Here is a 7,938-nt window from a genome sequence, read left to right as displayed (position 1 = left end):
GACACGGGAGGGGGCGGGGCTATAAGGGGGAGGGACTCGAGTGGTCAGGGGCGGGGATTTGAGGGGGCGGGGGCTGTTAGGGGGAGGGGCTGTGAGGGAGTGGGGACTGTGAGGGAGTGGGGCTGTGAGGGGGAGGGGCTGTGAGGAGGAGGGGCTGTGAGGGAGTGGGGCTGTGAGGGGGAGGGGCTGTGAGGGAGTTGGGACTGTGAGGGGGAGGGGCTGTGAGGAGGAGGGGCTATGAGGGGGAGGGGCTGTGAGGAGGAGGGGCTGTGAGGGAGTTGGGACTGTGAGGGGGAGGGGCTGTGAGGGAGTGGGGCTGTGAGGGGGAGGGGCTGTGAGGAGGAGGGGCTGTGAGGGAGTTGGGACTGTGAGGGGGAGGAGCTGTGAGGGAGTGGGGCTGTGAGGGAGTTGGGACTGTGAGGGGGAGGAGCTGTGAGGGAGTTGGGACTGTGAGGGGGAGGAGCTGTGAGGGAGTTGGGACTGTGAGGGGGAGGAGCTGTGAGGAGGAGGGGCTGTGAGGGGGAGGAGCTGTGAGGGAGTGGGGCTGTGAGGGGGAGGGGCTGTGAGGAGGAGGGGCTATGAGGGGGAGGAGCTGTGAGGGAGTTCAAGTTCAAGTTCATTTATTAGGTATAGCCCTGTGAGCCATTCAGCTCTTGAATCGGGTGCAACCGCAACAAACAAAAAACAAAAACATGAACAAAAAAACATCTTAAAGTGAATATGTGACTAAGTGCAAACAGAAAATCCAAGAAAAGACAGCAAAATATTGCAGAAAAAACACCGTACACCAACGCTGTGTGCAAAAATCCCAGTGGGATGCAAGTCAAACAACAACAACAACAACCACAAGACAGCTTAAATTAAGGCCATCAGTCTAACTCTGTACTACAACAAACAAACATGGCTAAACCAATACACTTTTCGAAATCACCAAAATAAAGCCAGTTGGGACTGTGAGGGGGAGGGGCTGTGAGGACGAGGGGCTGTGAGGGGGAGGGGCTGTGAGGGGGATGTAAAGACCACGCTAACGCGTACCTGTCAAGGGGCCGTCCATAAATGACGTCACGCGATTTGACGCTTTTTGACCGCCCCCCTTTCTCGTCACACGGCGTTACAAAGTCAGACCCCCCCCCTCAAATATGACGTCTCAAAGTTCTTCCCCCCCCCCCCAAAACCATGTTTCCATTTTGAAAATAAAGCATGCTTCAAATCGCTATAAACTATTGTCATTGTAGTGCGCATTTAATGTGGCGCTGCACTCTGATGTTGTAGGAGAAAACATTTATTAAAATCTGTGAAGGATGTCGTTCCTGACTTACAGTATCCTGGAGTCTACAAATTGAGTTGCATTTGTGGTGATTGCTACATTGGAGAAACGGAACGTCATGTTTCTGATCGTGTCCGCGAGCACAAGTCAGATCTGAAACACGGCAGAACTGATTCTTCTGCCGCCTTTGCCGATCATTGCTACAACTCGGTGGGCTCTCATGAAATTGTCTTTCCGAGACCAAGGTTCTCTGCAAACCTCCTGGCTACCATCAAAGGTTTGTACACGAAGTCATACAAATATACAAACACAGACATAATTTCAACCGTGATGATGGTTACAAACTGAGTAATCATTGGAAAGATGTGATTAACCATGCAAAAAAGAATTAACTACACTTATTTGGCCAATCTTATTTGACAGACAACTATTACAGGTTTACCATGTTCAGTTGTTTTCTCCTTTTCACAGGTTGAGTCACAAACCGTACCTCTCCATAACAAAGGCTCACCCTCTTAAGCCTCACCTTACCATATGAATAAAAAGTGTGCTGTACTTGGCCCTTCCCCTCTCTCCAACCATTATATAAACGGAGTGGTAGCTCTTGTAATCTCTCATTTACTTGATACAGCTGTCGTGGCTGTGACGGTTCCACCTGAAGACGGAAGCTTGTGTTGCCTCCGAAACGTCGTGATTTTTATTTTATTTTACTTTTATTAATTTTAATGTTTTACCTACGTGACTTTACCGAAAAAACCTAAGAATATTTATTAAAAAGTATATTCAATTAAGTAGAACGTGTTGCCTATATTTATTTAAAGTTGCGCATTTTGATGTGACGTCATATTTCTCAAACCCCCTCGTCACATCGTCACAAATATTTGACCTCCCCCCTAGGTACGTGACGTCATTTATGGACGGCCCCATAGCCGCGGCAGGGGGCAAGGAGCGGATTTCAGAAACATGCCGCGCCTGGAAATCGAACCGGCAAATCCAGACCGAGTTTGCGAGCCGGAGCCGAAGTTCTCCTCCGAGTTCGTGTTTCGCTCTGGGCCAGCCTCTCTCTCTCTCTCTCTAGCTCGCGTGCCCGCTGATGTAGCCAAAGCAAACACGCCGTGCTTGTTGACCCCTGGCGAGACTCACCTTTGTTGATGGTGGAGTTGTCATCTGCGGCAGCAGCAGCAGCATCATCTCGGGTTCAGGGACACGCACCGGCTCTGCCTGCCTCAGGACGGTGCTGTGGGTGGCTCATCATTTTTCTCCTGTCTGTCTGCTTGTATGTCTGTCTATAGTTTTCTAGTTCGATTTTTGTTGCTATTTCTTTTATGCCTGATGACGATTGCTTGTGTTGCAATCGAAACGTCGTAATATGCTATTATTTAATTTATTATTTTATCTTTAGACGTGACTTAACCGAAAGAACCAAAGAATAATTCCTGCAGTCACGAAAGCTCCAAAATTAAGATTGGCTCATCATTTGTATTGATGTTATTACGAGTGTTTACCCCAGGCAAGCCTCACTCGGTCTCGATTCTCTCTGTTTAGGAGGGTGCTGTCAATTGTTCACGGGGGTGGGGGGGGGGTCATATACTGTGGCGTGTAGTGGGCGATGTTGCTGCTGGCGTGTGTGGAATCCTAAGAGAACATTTCAGGGTTTTTTCAGTATTGGGAAGTTCGGACAATTTAAATCTTGACTTAAAGCTTTCGTGACTGCGGGAATTCATATTCTTTGGGTCTTTCGGTAAAGCCACGTAGATATAAAATTTATTTTAAAATATCACGACGTTTCGATCGCAACACAAGCAATCGTCATCAGGTGAAAAACATTTTTTTAAATCAAATTTTTTCACCTGATTACGATTGCTTGTGTTGCGATCGAAACGTCGTGATGTTTTATAATTTTTCTATCTACGTGGCTTTACCGAACGACTCAAAGAATACAACTTCAATCATTGTGTTTTTTTGCTATGGGATGACAACAGAAAACATCTTGGGAGAAACCCCATGCAGGATCCCTCTCCATACAGAGAGGTGTCCGAGTTGGGAGTCGAACCCAGGTTTTCTTGCTGGGGAAGTAGACCATGATCGGCCAATTGAGATATTCACCCCCACCATCGGCATGTAGAATAATCTCATGGCCCAGGGCTGTTCAAACTCAATTCGCTCGGCCTCCGTGCTCCACAAAATAGGTTAACAACTGAGAACAGGTTTTCCCCTTTATTCTGGCAACAAAACAGGTGTTAAGATGTTAAAACACCAAACTGAAACCTTGTACAAGGAATCATGAACGCCTTTTGGCGTCCTCTGGTCTAACACCTTTTGAGACCAGGCTCCAAAGAAAGCTGTCTCTGGTGTGGACCAATCAGTTTCAAAGACAATGCAAATATTATCAGTGTGTTTTTTATTGCATTCTGACCACAAGTATTGTGGTTAATGCAGACATGATTCCTTGTAAAAGGTTTCAGTTTGGTGTTTTAACATCTTAACACCTGTTTTGTTGCCAGAAAAAAAGGGGAAACCCTGTTCTCACATTTTGGTACTGGCAAAGGAGGTCCCATGATGATGTTACAACCAAGGGTGGCACAGTCGGGTTTTTTACAATCGGGTTTGTCTTTTTATATTAAACCCGATCCTCTGAGATTGGGAGAAATCCGGTTTAATTGGTTCTAATTGCAGAACCGCACTTCTCAACGATGGGCTTCATCCATTCCAAGCGAATGAACTCACTGGCGCCCACGATTGTGGAGAAGCTCGTGTTCATCAAGACCAACCTGCCCGCCGCATTCGACGACTACCCCGTGCCCGACGGCCCCGAGTACGATAGCAGCACCGACGAGGAAGCAGCCTAAGCCTTGGATCAGAGTTTCGTATTCATTAAACCAGGTTTTAATTCCCCGAAATCGGGCTTAATTGTATTAAAGAAAAAACCCGATGCCTGCCGCTGGAAAAATCGGGTTTTTTCCACCCATGGTTACAACTCCCCTTCGCCACCACCAGGCAGCCAGCCCACGTGGGGCTGCCCGACACGAGACGGAAACCTCCTCGCCTCCGTTGGCCGAGAACCCGTAGCGCCCCCTCCTGATATGTCCGAGGCGCGGCTGTCCACGTTACACAAGACCCATTCAAGTCCCGCGGTGTCTGGGAGCGGCACGGGTAAGGAGCTTGACCTCTATTTGTCTCTGCACAATTTCAGAGGGTGTGTTTTTAAGTCCATCAGCGATAAGCCATCCAATCCATGTACACGATACACTAACCGGCAAAGCTCTGCACATATTCCATAATTCAATTCCTGTACAACGTTTTAAGATTACGCTTGTTTACTTCTGAAAGCATCCTCATTTGGTCTGAACTTTTTTTTCAACAGGGTCCTGAGAAGTTTTGTCGGAGGGGGCAATGTTGCTGCTGTGTGTAATTCCGATCATCAGCTTAGCTTCTGATATCTGATGAGACTAGGTGGATTCAGGGTGGCTTGCTCATAGGCATTATAACTAATGCACACATCATCTGGGACAGAACATATAACAAAGTGGAGATGTGCTCCCACAAACCATGGGGAATATAAAATACTCTTTGGTTCTTTCGGTAAAGTCACGTAGGTAAAAATAAAATAAATATATATCACGACGTTTCGATCGCAACACAAGCGGTCGTCCTCGGGTGGAAAAAAAATAATCCAGCAGTGGAATTGCTGAACCAGCGAGAGAGCAGTTCCAACAAGAGGTTATTTATATAAATAAAATGTTTTTTTCGCGCAGAGGACGACCACTTGTGTTGCGATCGAAATGTCGTGACATTTTATTTGATTTTTCTACCTACGTGACTTTACCGAAAGAACCAAAGAGTATGGATTCCTGCAGTCACGAAAGCTTCAAATCAAGATTGAAGTTAAAATAGGTACCACTTTGTGGTGGAAAGTGAGAGGTTTTCCAGTGGTAAAATGGTGTGATGTTAGAGGAATGGGTAATTTCCACCACTGGCTCAGGGCCACCCAGGGAGAGATGTGCCAACTCTTGCTCTAATGACGAGCAGGGAGACCCAGGCAGCCGATTGACATCTCCAGTGGAGGTCACCATCCAGTGTTGTAATTTCCACATTACAATGGCAGGATCGGTTGTCTGGTAAGGGCAGCACTATCTGGCTCACCGCGTGACTTGCAGTAAAAACAATGGTACACGTGACGTGCTGAAATTACCTTTACTTGCGAAAACAAACATGACCTTTAAACGTACAACACAGCACTCAGACGGCAATGTGCAAATTACATTACTATTTACGTAGTATAAATTGAAACATCATGATTAAAAGCCAATTCGGTAAATGCTAGACAATTAAGGTTACTGCGTCCCTGTATGAAATACAAACACTTGTTTATAAACTGATCTTACAGTCAAATATAAATATAATTAAAGGGATACACATCGCACACATTACACAGGCAGCAGCTGATTGATAATATTAGTTTTAATTCATCGGCAGATTTGCGTTGTACCTCAGGTGTACCGTGTCTATAGTATCCATCAGGATTGTTAAACTAAAGTTGTGTCCATTAGCGGTAACCTAATGGCGAATGAACGATGGAAATAAACCGGTTGTCGATTTGCCGCAAACATCAGGGCAAGTTTCTTAAATGGCCCCTGCCGCCTCTGTCAACGCAGCAGTAGAATTGGGTTCGTCACAGCGAGTCGATCGGCAGGTTGTGTGTGGTCGGGTCACCTCGGCCCATGAGCCACCCGACCACCTATTTAAATAAGTGTGGTAGAGTATCAATGAAGTTGTTCATTAAACCATCCAAGGCTGCTGTGTACATGAGTTTGAATTATTATATAACTGGAGGGGGCTTTCCGATGAGAAGCATTCTGCGGTATTTCTGTGTGGGCTATGTTCTTACCCACGGAGTACACGACTTTAATTGTATTTATTGAAATATTTTATCTGAATGGAATATCTCACGTGCCCGAGTGCCCGGGGTAATATAAGCACACCGAGCACAAGTCTTATCGAAACTGATTAATAAACTCGGGCCGTGACGGTGTACAAAATTTGAAGAAAATAAAAAGGACGTATTATTTGATCGGAGAGGGGGCATAAAATGTGATCGGAGTGTGACGAGTTTTTGCCAAGTGACGGGAGCTGTCGAGAGCTCTCAGTGGGGAATTTGATCCACAGAATCAACACGAGATGGGGCCATCGCAAACCAGAGGGGGGTAAGGCTGCCCAGGGTGCGTTTTCCCCAAATATACGAGTTTTCTTTCATCAGTGCATCACATTGGCGATGAAGATGCTGTTGGCAGGGATTGTTACGCTATTAATATTTACCACAATCACGTGAACTCCACCAGCACTGACAAACGTGAAGCCTAGGTGTGTGTGTGGTGGTCAACTGCGTTCTCTGAAAATGCTCTTGAAGCAGTGGATGTTGCCGAACCAACCATCAGTGCTTGGTTCTTTCGGTAAAGTCACGTAGAAGGGAAATAATAAAAAATAAAATTTTCACGACGTTTCGATTGCAAAACAAGCAATCATCATCAGGTGTGAAAACCACAGCAATAATTTTTTTGAAAAAACAGTCACATTAAAAAAAATAAAATTCCTGTGGTTTTCACACCTGATGATGATTGCTTGTGTTGCAATCGAAACGTCGTGAGAATTGTATCGTTTTATTTTTATTATTTCCCTTCTATGTGACTTTACCGAAAGCACCAAGAATATAAATCCCTGCAGTCACGAAAGCTTTAAATCGAAATCCAACCATCAGTTCCCATTAGTCGACTCTGGGCATCATCTTTCCGCATTGTATAGAAATCATGCGGTCGTCGTATGGATAAACTGTTGCCATCATGAAGAGTGGAATTTCCGGCTAAGTCACCAATGGGCTTGACGGAGGGCCACATTGCTCACTCATGCAAGGGGACTCTTTTAGATCGACTTATTTTGTCAAAAAATGCATTTGAAAATAACACGTTTACCTTCAACGTTTTCAATGGAATTTTAGCCTGTGATATTTAATTAATAGATCACGACGTTTCGATCGCAACACAAGCGACGGTTGCTTGTGTTGCGATCGAAACGTCGTGATCTATTAATTTTCTATCTACGTGACTTTACCGAAAGCTTCAAAAGAAGATTGTGATATTTAACGTAAAAAAATATTTTATAGATTAAAGAAAAAGTTATTTTCTAATGCTCAAAAGGTCTTCTTATTCATGAGCACGAGCCAGCACCAACAAAATCCACATTTCCCCTGGCAGCAGAGAGGCTCTCCACAAGATGAGCAATGCCAACCAAAGTAGCACACATCTTTTCTCTCCTGAAGGATGGTGAATTTTGACGACCCGTGACTGAGATTAGAACTCAAAGTTCCAATTGTGGTGTTAGGCGATTCAACCAGTGTCACCCGAGCGTGTAGTGTATTGTTTTAATATTCTAACTCAAAATATTGTACATAAATTCACACACTTAACTATGTGCAGCACTGTGCAGGGAAAGTGGGATGAATGAAGTTAAAAACAAAGCACTATTTACAATGCGTCTACCTGCCGTCAGCCCAAGGCTCGCGCGCGTTTAAGCAGCATCCTCGCTGTGCACTTCGAGACTTCCACGACAGGCAACCTTTACAAAATGAACTAATTTACCTTCATCAGCGTCAGCATATTGCACTTTTTTAGTACACT

This window comes from Lampetra fluviatilis, chromosome 38 (assembly GCF_964198595.1).
Source record: "Lampetra fluviatilis chromosome 38, kcLamFluv1.1, whole genome shotgun sequence".
Lineage (NCBI taxonomy): Eukaryota > Metazoa > Chordata > Hyperoartia > Petromyzontiformes > Petromyzontidae > Lampetra > Lampetra fluviatilis.
Note: the sequence above shows the minus strand (reverse complement) of the source record.